Here is a 14,407-nt window from a genome sequence, read left to right on the forward strand (position 1 = left end):
CACCTGAGACCAGACCAGGGACCTGAGGCTATACCCCTGCTTGCAGGGCTTCACGGTTTTGTGGTGCCAGCTGGGTCTGGATTTTGCATGATTTCAAGGTGAGCACAGGTAGGCGGAAACTTGACTCTGGGTCCCACGTGCCCCAGACTCTGACAGGAAGGGAGATTTTCATATATGTTTTATTAATTTTTTTTCATCTCTGACACTTCTATTATAGAGAACGGGCAAATAGCAAAATTAAAGTATTTCCTCTAATTAATTCCCTTTTAATGTGCACAAATTTCATGCACCAGGCCACTAGTCTTATATAATAAAGAGCTAATATGCAACCTTATGCCATCATGCTACAATATAATGGCTCAGACACTCAACGCTGGGGAGAGAGGAATGGGGACCAGCCAGGCACAAATGAACGAGAGAGAGAGAGAGAGAGAGGGAGGGAGAGAGAAAGAGAGAGAGAGAGAGAGAGAGAGGGAAGTAGGGATCAGCCAGGCTGCAGCCGGGGAGAGGGACAAACTGCCCATCCCAGGTGCCAGTGGCTGCACCTGCGCCTGCGGCCTAGGAAAGGGACAAGCTGCCTACCCCACTGTACCAGGTGCCAGCACCTGTGCCTGCAGCCCATGAGAGGGACAAGCCACCCCCCTTTGGTCCTGGGTGCCTACAACTATGGCCTGGGCAAAGCTGCCCATCCACCATCCCCTTCAACTGTGGCTGGCTCGGGCAAAACTGGCCTAGATTCTGGGTGCCTGTAACTGGCCAGAGGAAGGAATTCTGGGTCCCAGGTGTGGGGCGAGGTAGAGGTGGTTGGGGGCAATCAGGCCAGTAAATGAGTAGTTAGGAACAATCAGGCAGGCAGGCAGAGGAGTTAGAGGCAATCAGGCAAGCATGCAGGTGAGCAGTTAGAAGCTAGCAGGCCCAGATTGCGAGAGACAGTTGGACATCCCCCGAGGGGTCCAGGATTGGAGATAGTGTAGGCTAGGCTGAAATATGCAAATTTACCATACCTCCACAATGCCCACCAGACAATCAGGAGTGAGTATGCAAATTAACCCAACAAAGATGGTGGGTTAATTTGCATACGCAGGCACCGAGCAAAGATTGAAGACTGAAGATGACTAAAGATGAAGTCTGAAGAGGCTTGGCTTCTCTACTGTGGCTGGAGCAAAGGCCTGGGTCCCAGGTGCTGGAGGAAAACTGGTGCCAGCATCCAGGGGAAGGAAGGCCTATTGCACGAATCGTCTATATTCTAGTTTAGAATATAAAAGTAATCTAGAGTTATCTTTCAGGACTTGAAAGAATATACCTTATCTTTCTTTTCAGATCTTGTGTTGAGAAATGTGCCTTTTCACAGACAGAACTGATCCATGGATCAACTTAGTCTCATAATAGAGATATGTTTTTATACTTGATACTAAAACACAGTACATGATTCCAGCCATTCAGTATTGTCACAAAACTATCCATATTAAGGTAATTATGATCACAGGGTTACAGCCCAGAATGACTCATAGGGAATAGCAATTCCAAGAGTCTTTAAAAAAATTTTTTTAATATATTGGGATGACATTGGTTAATAAAATTATATAGGTTTCAGGGATACAATTCTATAATACATCATCTGTATATTGTATTGTGTGTTCACCACCCCAAGTCAACTCTCTTTCCATCACCATTCCCTCGCTCCCCCATCTTTGCCCTGTTTGCCCTCCCTCACCTCCCTTTCTCTCTAGTAATCACCGTGTTCTTGTCTGTATCTATAAGGTTGTGTTGTTGTTGTTGTTTTTTTTCTTTGCTTAATCCCCTCACCTTTTTGCCTTTTTCTTAAGATGTCTTAAGATCTATAATAAAGATTTCCCATAACTGATTTTATATATATGTTTATCTGAAATACATTAATGAAAATTTACATAATGTTTTAATGCAAAATCTACCCTAAATGTCCTATACTTAAAATTAAAGTAAGCTTTGCCAGTATATTGGACCTACAGATTAAAACCATAATAAATCATTTCCCCAACAATCCTAGGTATGCATTTAGCAAAATAGATGCCATATAATGGCACCTATTTTTATATGATTCAGCCCCTGTCTTCTTGAAATCCACTCAACTATAATCCCAAATCACCTTTCCATTTGGATTCAACCTCAATCAAAACCAGGAACAATTCTCATCATGAAAGAAAATACATCTGCACCATCAGCAAGTGGAGGGAGCCTTGGGTCCTCATACTTCTGTTTCACCCCCACCATTTGCCTAACTGAGTCAATGCTCTCCCTCTAACCCCAGTTGTGTTGGCTAATCTACGTATATATCCAGACATCTGCTTTGGTTTTCTCTCACCATTTAAAAACCCATCTGGATAGAGAGCTTTTCGCTGCACCCAAGCCCACTTGGCTGAGGTCCTGACATTCTGTCTCGTTCTGACAGTCTTGTCAATGAAGGCTGAGCTCTCTTACCTGGACCCTCCCACTGCTCAAGAAGGTTCTGCTATATATCACTTGAAACCACAGTTCCATCCGTCTCTGACTTTTACTATAGCCTGATGCCTATGGACTCTTTTGGCTGTGTTCCCACGCAGCAGATTAAATCTCCTTGGATAGCCATATCTGCTGGAATCAAGCCCAAGTTCATCAAACATCTTTGGACTCTGTTGCACTGCAAGAGAATTCCCTCATGAAGTCACCAAACAGCTGGCGTAGGTTTTTGTCTGAAGGTAACTGCTTTTTTTCACCACCCTCAACCTTCTTTGCTGCTTCGGTCTCAATGTGCCTTACTTCTTTATACTTTCCCATTCATGATTCTGTAAGTACCCACAAATTTAATTGTGATATTCTCAACTGTTGTACATGGTAGCTGAAAAATGTGTTATGGAATATTAAATAATTTATTTTTTAAATTTGCATTTGTAGGTCTACTAATAAAATGTGATACTAATTTTTTTTTCACATTGGCAACTACATAGACCTTGAATGGTAAGATTATTAATTGATTTATTTTTGTAAAATCAATAAGATTTATTTAAATAATTTTGATTTTAAGTATATTTATAATTTATATTTCTCCTTATAATGATTATTTTAGAAGAAACAATTTAGTTTGAAAACAAAATAATTTAAATGTATAAAACTTATAATTTGATGACAGAATATTTAAATTTTATACATTTTAAATATAATTACTTATTTAGTACTTTAAAAAAATGTTTTTATTGATTCCAGAGAGGAAGGGAGAGGGAGAGAGGGGAAATAAAAACCAATGATGAAAGAGAATTATTGATCGGTTACATCCTGCATGCCCCTTAATGGGATTGAGCCAGCAACCCTGCAATCTGGGCATGTGCCCTGACCAGGAATTGAACTGTGATCTCCTGGTTCATGGGTCGATGCCCAACCATTGAGCAACACCAGGTTGGTAGTACTTTATTTTTATTTTATTTTATTTTTTAAAATATATTTTATTGACTTTTTACAGAGAGGAAGGGAGTGGGGTAGAGAGTTAGAAACATCGATGAGGGAGAAACATCAATCAGCTGCCTCCTGCACACCCCCTCCTCGGGATGTGCCTGCAACCAAGGTACATGCCCTTGACTGGAATAGGACCTGTGACCCTTCAGTTTGCAGGCCAATGCTCTATCCACTGAGCCAAACCAGGCAGGGCTATTTTTATTGTTGATACTAGAGGTCCACTGCATGAAATTTGTGCATGGGTGTGGTCCCTAGGCCTCACTGGTCATCAAAGGGCAAGTGTCTGTGTAGAAAGGCAGTTCTCAACTGACCTCTGGGCTCTGGGCAGCATCTAGGCCCCTGGGCCCCCACACACACCCCTCTGTCTGAGTCATCAGGCCCCCACCGGGCTTCCTCAGCACCTAGGAGCTGGGCAGCAGCCTTGCCCCTGCTGCTGCTGCTGGTCGCCATCTGCAGGGTGATTGGCAGGGCAACCAGGCCCCGCTAACACCCGCGTTGGCTTGGCGCAGCCTACTCACCTGCTTCACCGTTCTCATCAGGGCCCATCGGGGCTGGCAGTGCCTCCACTACTGCCCGCCGTCAGTGCCACATCTCCGATGCCCTCCATGTTCTGGGCCACCCCCAATGGTCAGTGCACATCAAACCAAGAGGTTGAACTCCTGGTTGAACTCTTGATCGAGGGGACAATTTGATTATTAGGCTTTTATTATATAGGACTAGTACAGATATTCCTATCTCTCCCACCTCCTTTGCTCACCTCTACTCAGGCCACACCCCCTTCCCTTTGGCTATCACCACACTGTTGTCTGTGTCTGTGGGTTATGCATATATGTCCTTTGGCTAATACCTTCACTTTCTTTCATCTAGTATCCCCCTTCCCCTCCACTCTGACAGCTGTCAGTCTGTTCTATGTATCCTTGCCTCTGTTTTTATTTTGTTCCTCATTTATTTTGTTCTTTAGATTCCACATGTAAGTGAAATCATATGGTATTTGTCTATTCTGACTGGCTTATTTAATTTAGCAAAATAATCTCTAGGTCCATCTAAACTGTTAAGAAAGGTAAGATTTCCTTCTTCTTCTATGGCTGAGGAGTATTCCAAAGCATAAAGGTACCACAGCTTTTTTATCCTCTCATTTACTAATGGGCACTTGGGCTGTTTCCAGATCTTAGCTCTTGTGAATAATGCTGCTATGAACGTAGGGGTGGATATATTCTTTCTAATAGGTGTTTCTGATTTCTTAGGCTATATTACCAAAAGTTGGATCACAGGGTCAAAAGGTAGTTCCATATTTAATTTGTTGAGAAAACTCCATACAGTTTTTTACAGTGGCTGCACCAGTCTGCATTCTCACTAACAGTGTACTAAGGTTCCGTTTTCTCCACATCCTTGCCAGCACTTGTTTGTTGATTTACTTATGGTAGCCATTTTGGCAGGTATACGGTGATGTTTCAGTGTGGTTTTAATTTGCATTTCTTTGATGACATTGGGCATTTTTTCTAATGTCTTTTGGCCATCTGTATGTCTTCTTTGCAGAAGTGTCTATTCAGGTACTTTGCCCATTTTTCAGATCATTACCATTATCTGAAAACATATAAAAATCTTGATTTTAAGAACAGAATTAAGAGTTTGCTGAGATGTATGCAAAAAATAAATATATTTTATAAAAAAATAATGTATAAATTATAGTTGTTTGTTTTATGACTTATCAAGACATCACTAGCCCATTAACTGAACATCCAACATGAGCAACAGTAATTAAATTCATTCAGCTTTGGTATTTTACCAAATTTAAGTTATATATCTGAGAAAACATAGCTTTACACATGTTTTCTGATTTTATTGTTATGAAAAGTAGACATAAAGAACTGTTTGCTTGATTTAAAAGGTAGATGGCATATCCTGATCAGTGTGGCTCACTGGTTGAACGTCAAACTATGAAGCAGGAGGTCACAGGTTCCATTTCCAGTCTGGGCATATGCCCGGGCTGCAAGCTCGATCCCCAGTGGGGTCATGCAGGAGGCAGCTGATCAATGATTCTCTCTCATCATTGATATTTCTATCTCTCTTTTCCTCCCCTTTCCTCTCTGAAATTAATAAACATATCTATATATATCAAAGTCTAAGCAACTGTTATGACTGGTCAACCAAAAGACCAGCTGACCAGTCGCTATGATGCATACTGACCACCAGAGAGCAGATGCTCAATGCAGGAGCAGCGCCCGGTGGTCATTGTGCTCCCACAGCCAAACTCCCTCAGCCAGCCAACCTTCTGGCCCCATCGGCCTGATCAACACTGGGCAAGATGGGCCCCGATCGGCCCTGATTGCCAGCCAGGCCAAGAGACCCCACCCATTCATAAATTCATGCACCAGGCCTCTAGTAAATATATTAGGATAGGCCTCCATTTATTGTATTGTATATTCTTGCCTTGGGCTCTGTAATGTTAGGGACATTTTGTTTTTTTAATCACAAGAGCTAAAAAATAATGTGTACTTAGTATATAGAGTAATAGAATTTTGTCCTAATTTTTTTATCTTTGTTTGTTGCTAATATTTTTATTTGTGTTGATGAAGGTGAAAGTGCAATTCTACTTTCTAGACTACCACGTAGGTGAGCCTCTTATGTAAAGAGATATTTTAAACAGCTTTCTAAAGAATGTCATAGAAATATTCATTTATTTTGTTTGATTCTTCTATGGAGTCAATACTTCATTTGAGAATATTTCTCTTCATGGGTAGGGCTGCTGCACTTGAATCAAAGAAATGCTGTGACTTGTCAGAATGTGATGCAGGTGGAAGGGTTATGTGTGCGTCACAATCTGTGTATCTTCATTTCTTGGCAGCTCTGCCGTCCAGTAGAAGAAAAACTTAAGGAACAGCTGAAATCTGTTTCTTATCATCATATTTTCCAGAGAATGGAGCGAGTCCTCCTGTCATCTGTTGGCTCAGCATCCATCTATGCCGTTCGTTCTGTAAGATTTCCCTTGAGATAAAAATGTTGAAAGACAGCTTCATTCCTTTCGTGCTCCAATTCTTTGCATGAGACCTGCTCCATAAAGGCACATCAGTAGAAGAGGATTGTTTGTGGTCCAATTCTCAAGTGATCTATTTAAAATTTTTAATTTATAAAATAAAAATACTTTATTTAATCCTTTCACCATCCTATAACCCAACTATGTCATCTGTCCTGTTATTTATCTTTTCCTGTGTACTCTGTATAAATCTGGGTTTTTAAAAGATGAAAATTACTGCAAGGAAAGATTACATTTCCAGAAGATGGCATATATATATATATATATATATATATATATATATATATATATATATATATATATATATTTCGCTCAGGGCACTTCTGAGCAATCCTAAACCATGGCAAGTCATTGTGATGAGAGACAGGACTGTCTGGGAGAGAAGGACTTCAATCAAGTCGATGGCATTTATGACTTTGTGCAGTGACATGGTCCTTTCTCTGAAAACAAAAAGTACGAGCTGCAACATTCTGGACGCATTCCCCGTTGGTCAATGGTACGTGGCCCCTCTAAATCCTGCCACTTCAATTACATTCATTGTCCTAACACACTTCCTATCAGGAACAGTTGTGTCGAAGTGCCCGTTAAAACAGCTGTTGCATCTGATGTCTGAGAAGCTGTGATCAGGAGAGCAGAGAGATTCTCCCATACACTGCCAATGTCAAAGTTAGAGATTTGCCAAGAAAATAAATAAATAAATTTCTTTTGAAGTATCCCCAACTGCTCCTCATTTACTTTAATATATTCCTTTACCACAACTTGTTTATTAATTTTCAAAAGACAACCTGGTTACACTTATTTTGAGCTTTCAAGATTTCCCAGACATTCCAATTAAAATACACAGACTGACTCCTCTTGGTGATTATACTAGAGACTGACTGATTTTGTCAATTGTGTTGTGTATATGAAAACAGCCCCACAAACGCATATACTGAACGCTTTTTGTTAGCATGATGCTATTTTACCTCACACGATTGCCGCTTGTAGGTACACCAATATTTTGTTTCCAAATAGGTACTTAGCTCACAAAATAATCTTTACTTTGCTTCTTTAAATAATTAATAAGATCTATCTTGTTTTCCATTTCAAAAACAGAGAAGAATTAAGAACTATGTTCTGACTACAATTAAGAATTGTATGCATATTGTTTGATCTTTTCCTTCTCTTCTACATTGAGCATAAAGATTTAAAAGAAAAAAATGCCAACACCTGAAAAATCCAAGTAGATTGGAAAAAAAAAACAAAAACACAAAAAAACCCAGAAGTTTGTTCCTCTTATCATGGTTAAAGGCAAATCCCCAAATAGGGCTGGCACCCAGTGGTTGCCTAAGTGCTTGCTGAGCTGAATTAATCCATGCATTCTCTGCATTTATCTCCCCAAAAGGTGGTTTAAAGAATCAGTTTGAGGATTGATTTTTTTAAAAACTTGGCTTCTATGATAAAGTCCACTGAATACCATATGTTAAATCATTAACTTCACTAGAAAGTGGTGAGTACCAACAGTGGAGAAAAATATGCTACAGTTATTTATTTATACAAGCAGTCTTCCTATTTTTATATATATTTTTTTCAGTTACTAAAATAGAACAATAAACCAGAGGGCAACACATTCCATTTCTCTACCACCAGATGCACACGATAGAACTATTGCTCGCAAGGAGGATGCTTGTTATTCATACGTGATCATCAAGAAACCCCTGGAGAGTCCTGTTGACCTGTTTTAAAGCAAATAAATGTTCATCTGTATACTCGTAATTTTGTTTTGAAAACAATGACCACTTATAAAGAGCAAGAGAGCTTCAGAAAACGTACGATTATCATAGATATAAAATGATATTGGGAGGTTAGGCTCACTTAGCTGTTTCACAAATCTTGGTGGAAGTATGTGGACCATTGTTGAATGTGTAAGTGAAGTATCTAGGAGATGTCCCAAAGATTTTGTACAAGGTGGAATTTATTAGGCTGTTCAGTTCACCACATGTTTGCAGAAGTTTTATTGAGTACTTTCTACTTACAAGATGCGAGGGGTCTAAAGATGAGTCTGACGTAGCATAGCTTCTATCAGCAAGGAATGCAAAAGTGAGATGGCTATCATTACCCTCTGGTAGCTTGCCATGGACAGGCAGCACAGCTGAAGCCAAGTTTCTGAGAGCAAAGGCTCTTGGTGAGTAGCTGTCTAATTGGTAACGATGATGCAGAAGTTATGGTGACCCTCTTCAGGACAGTTAACAAGATAAATGGAAATGCATTACTTCTGCCCTTTGGCATTTAAACCCCCCAGTGCTCTCACTGCTCAGTCATACATTGGCATTCCCTCCTCTCCTGCACAGACTTCTCTCCTTCCCTAATGGTTTATCACATTTGGCTTCAATCTCCCTTCCCTCCCTCCTTCTCTCCCTCTTATGTTATTCTAGTGGATTCTATCTTAGTCCCCCAAATAAGGTGAGTAAGGAACATCACATTGTTTAACTAACCTAAATAAAAAAGATAGCTTCTGGAGTTGTGGGGGGAAGCATGGGACTGGGTCGGAGGGTCTGTAAGGAGGATTCTCTGAAAGGTCTGGGGCCTCTGAGGGGACCTTGCTGAAGGCGGCAGCCCCTACCTTGACTTTTCCAAATAAGTCCGATCCCCTCGGGTGTTTTGCTAGAATCTCTATGCTTAGTCTTTGAAGACCTGGCCCTGTAGAAGCATGAACTTTCTCAAGGATACTTACCCTGCTGCTTGTATCTAGAGCTTAATTTTAGTTCAAGCTGTTATAACAATAAAAACCTAAGGAGGCTGGCGAACAGGGCTGCTTGGCAGCACTAGCCAAGTGGTGCCTTATCCCTCTCTTTCACAGAAACGTGTGTTGGAGTAATCATTCGTCCGTTGTTCAGGGTCTGTGGTCAGCCCTGGCAGAGTTGGGCCACTTGGAAATTAAAATTCAATCATTTGGTGGCCAGCTGCTTTCTTTTCCTGAGCTTATGTGGCTGACAAAAATGGAAGGGAAGCCAAACCAGCATGGCTCAGTGGCTGAGTGTCGGCCTATGAACCAGGAGGTCACAGTTCGAATCCTGGTCAGGGCACGTGCCGGGGTTGTGGGCTCAATCCCAGTTGGGGACATGCAGGAGGCAGCCATACAATGATTCACTCTCATCACTGATGTTTCTATCTCTCTTTCTCTCTCCATTCCTCTCTGAAACCTATAAATTATATATATATATATATATATATATATATATATATATATATACACACACACATATATATATATATTATTTCTTAATTTAAAAAAATATTTTATTGATTTTTTACAGAGAGGAAGGGAGAGGGATAGAGTTAGAAACATATGAGAGAGAATCATCGATCAGCTGCCTCTTGCACACCCCCTACTGGGGATGTACCCGCAACCAAGGTACATGCCTTTGACCGGAATCAAACCCAGCACCCTTCAGTCCACAGGCCGATGCTCTATCCACTGAGCCAAATCGGTTTTATATATATATATATATCTGAAAAAATATATATATATTTTTAATGCTCAGCCTGTTATTGTTGCTGAAGATAATTCTCATTGCCTAAAGTTTATATTAGTTTAGGCCCTAACTAATATAAGCTCTAAACTAGTATCAGCAGCCTTTCTGTCATGCTTGGGGCCCAATAATCTCATTAGTACCAAAAGCCTCAAGGCCAAATGTTCAGTTTCCAGGGTCCACCAACCTTTTTTTTTTTTTTTTTTTTTTAAATATCTCTCACTTCAGGTACTATTAGGAAGTGGGTTCAAAATGAGAGAATTGCTACTAATCCCATGAGACTTCAGATACTAATCCCATGAGACTTCAGATACTAATCCCATGAGAGTTCAGGTTCCTCTTAAAACAAGGGAGCCTGGATAACTTCTTAGCTCTAGATAGGGGGTAGAAAAGTATGAAGAAATAAATATAAAATCTCACAATCTTGTTTTTCTCTCTCTTTCTGGGGACTTAACCATCTGCTTCATCTGATTTCTTTTTTTTCTTCAACATAATAACTGAATGTTTTATTATTAATCAATAACAATACTTAATATAGTTTATATATTAATATTATATTTATGCATTAAATATTCAATATATTTATCAATATTTAATTTATATATAAAATATTTATTATATTTATCAACATTATTGATCTCATCTGAAAGTTGAAGAAACTGAAGGGCAGGAAATACAAATGAAATAGCAGAGCTGAAATTTGAAATTGTGTCTGTTTATCAACTTCAAAGAAAGTGTAATTTAAATGGGGGGAAAATGTCCAACATGGAACCATAACTCCAGTGCTGCCACCCAAGCTCCTACAAAGTGGGAAATCTTGACAAAATTGATTAACCTCCTAACTCTCACTTTGCTTATTTAGAAATTTAGGTAGGTACTTGCTTCTAGAGTTTATTTGGATATTAAATGAGATAATAGACTTTGTGAAGTACTGTACAAAAATGAGACATTTAGATCATTCTATGATATTAAGTTCTATAAGTCACACAACAAAGGTGATCAACATTTGATAATGATTAGTGAGTTGATGGAGAAAACCCCAGGAAATCAGCAAGAGTGAATCTTTGTACAGAATAATAGGAATGTGATGGTAAGTGAGGAGGAGGTTAGGTGATTGCCCAGAGTACCAGAGGGTTTGACACAGAAGAAAGTAATTGGCTCCCTTAGAAGAACTAAAGTTATGTTAATTCTTAGAGTAAGAACAGCATTAAAAATCATCTTCAGTGACCCCCATTTACTAACGATACAAGAGAGAGTCTATAGCCATAGCTGAACATCATTTAAGAAGTAGAGATCAAGTGAAGAGTCATCTGTGAAGAATCCATGTACATTAATTCAAATATGAAAATGTAAGCATTCTTATGGAGCAAGTTATAGACTACAATGAGATTAGAATGTCAATATGCGTCATGACTAAAAAAAGTACAGTGAAGATAAGTGTTAAATGATCATGAGTCTCAATTCAATTTATGTTCAGTCCAATTGAGACATTATAGACAGAAGTCAGAGAGATTGAAACCAGACCATTTTTTTACCTAAGAATTGTTCATTTTTACAGTGCATATACTAAGTTTTACAGGGATTGATTAAACCAATCTTCTAATAATGCTTTGAGGCGTCCCCATTTCACAGATGAGGAGAAAGAAAGAAAGGGAGAGGGTGAGAGAGAAGGAGAGAGAGGAATAATAGGTAAAGAAATGAAATGAAAATATAGTAAATGGCAGACCAGTATTTGAACCCAAGAAGCCTGGCTTCAGGACATGGCACTTAACAAGTATATTATGAAGTTGGATTGGAGAATTTAATTCATCCCTGAAGCCAGAAGTGTCCTAAGAAAACAGCCCAGTATATATCTCTTACTGACACTCTGTGGGTTTGGGCTTACCGAGCATCATAAAGAAGTATTACCCAAACCACATCAAGCATAGAGGCCAAAAGTCCAACATCCTGAGAAACTACTGAATTTTCATCCAAATCTCTGACATGTGCCATTCTGAACCAAGGATTCTAAAAAGAGGTTTTGTCCCTCCACACTGTCTTTCTCTTTGTCCAGTGGACAGCAGAACCACAGATTATATGATTCTCAGCCTCAGAATGACATTATGTTAAAATGTACCCACTAACTAGAAAAAACTAGTTATGGCAAGAGAAATAAACCTTAATTATAATTTAATGATAACACACATTAGGACCTATTTGTTATTGCAGCTAGGCCTACCTTAACCCAAACAGAGGAATAAAGAGAGAAAGGCCATATGTGTACACCAGGCTTTAACATATTTTCTCTGTCCACTAGAGAAACATGGATTAATGGATGGCAGGCTCTCTTCATTTCACCAATTATATAAATTGGGGACAAGCCAGTGAGAAAGATGAAAAAATGAACAGAAAGCTTTAATCCAATATTAGAAAAGTTTCCATGTTGAAACAGAAATGTGTGGAGAGTGAGAAATTTGTTTTCCCATTTTGTAGGTATTATTGTCCTTGTTTGAGAGTTGACAAAGTTGAGGTACAAAAAGTACCTAAAAAAATAATTTCTTGCATGTTCTTGCTTCTACTTAAACTTTCATTCCTAAATGTTTGATTACACAACAGCAAAACAAAAGGCCTGAACAGCAAAATGAGTCAATATGAACATAATTATGTTATTCATTTACTAAAAACCAAAATTAAAGAAACCTTTTAAGCAAAATACCTTTGACAATAAAAGTATAAACCAAAATACAATTGATTTAGCCATTATATTCCTATAAACAGTAATCCCTGTTATGTGTTTAACTATGAACTGCTTTTCTATTAGAAAAAGAATATCTAGAGAACACGATAAGAAAATAAGGCTTGACTCCTTAGTTTTGAGGAAGAAAGACATAATAGAGCAGTAAGGTTTCCCACAAATTCAGAATCTTGTTCTTAAAGTTGGGTCTTTATTGCCAAGCAATTAACTCATGCCATGCTGAGTCCCTAGAATTTCATATTGAAGCTGATTCCCAACCATTTCCATCCTCCTTGACATCCGGGTCTCTCCAGAATCTTTGAATAATGGAACCTTGCTGGTGGCTCCAGGGAAAGTTGGAATATAAAAATAAAGTAGTATGAAGGCTGGAAGTGGGGTTCGCAGGAGAGAGACTCTGGCCGGATGTGGCCCTTGGATAATGACAAAGGCTCTGAGACTCTCCTTTGCGGTCCTGAGAAACTCAAATAAACCGATGAAAGTGATTTAGCAGCAGAATCTCAACTTATTAATGTAAAATACAAAATACAACTTTCATTCACAGGGTCGGCACATTCTTTCCCATGTGCACCCGTACAGGAGAATCAGTATCAGAGTTTATTCAGTGAAAGGGCTGGCGTAGCAACAGGGCTTGATAGCCCAGGATGAGTGCTTTCTCTCCCTGTAATCAGGTCACCCTGAATCTGCAGGTTTCTTGGGAAGCAGGAACCTGGGATAGGAAGTTTGGAATAAATGTTGAACCTTCTCCAGCTGTTCTCCTGGGCCCTTCTTCTTCTCATTCTCTATCCTCTCCTCAGGCTCCACTAACCCAGCCTATTTTAAACTAAGAGTCAGGAAAGGCGTTTGGTTTGAAAAATGTCCTCCTCATGTTCATCTCCTTCTCAGAACCTCAGAATGTGATCTTATTTGGAAATAAGGTCATTGAAGATGTAATTAGTTAATATGAGGTCATGCTGGAGTAGGGTGGGCCCTTAATCCAATATAACCGATGTCCTTATAAAAGAGAAGAGAAACAGACTGATACAAATAGGAGAATACCAGATGTGAGGGCGATCTGGCTCCAACATCTGTCACCCCCTTGATCGCCAGGGTTGATTCAGCTGATCTGGCTGGTTAGGTGGGTGTCCCCCTCCTCCCTCACCAAGCCATGTGTATGCCTCTGGAAGCTGTGCTCTTGGTCTAAGAGGACCTCCTTCCCTTGAGAGGATAGGACTGATCTTCGGTCAAGGGTATAGGAGTAGCCACACTCCCCTACTAGAACCTTCTAGCAAACTCTCAAATAGGAGAACACCATATGAAGACAGGGATCCGAAAAAGAATGACAGCCATATGACGACAGAAGGAGAGAGGGGGATTATGCAGCTGCAAGCTAATGGATGTCAAGAATTGCCAGCCACTACTGGCTCCTTCTGAGCCCCCAAGAAGGAACCAATTGAGGCAACACCTTGAGTTTGAGCTTCTGGCCTCCAAAACTGTGAGAAAATAAATTTTGTTTTGTTTTGTTTTAAGGCTCAACACATTTTTTTTGCAAACAAAAAAATAAAGTTAGTATCCCCTATAAGTAACTTCCACTCCCTCCTCCTCCCAACCACTCAAACTGTATCTTAAACAACAAACTGCTTTGGGTGACTTTGAGTATCTTGGGTCTACTCTGTGTTGGTCTCA

Source organism: Pipistrellus hanaki (assembly GCF_964339955.1).
Source record: "Pipistrellus hanaki genome assembly, chromosome: 3".
Taxonomy (NCBI): Eukaryota; Metazoa; Chordata; class Mammalia; order Chiroptera; family Vespertilionidae; genus Pipistrellus; species Pipistrellus hanaki.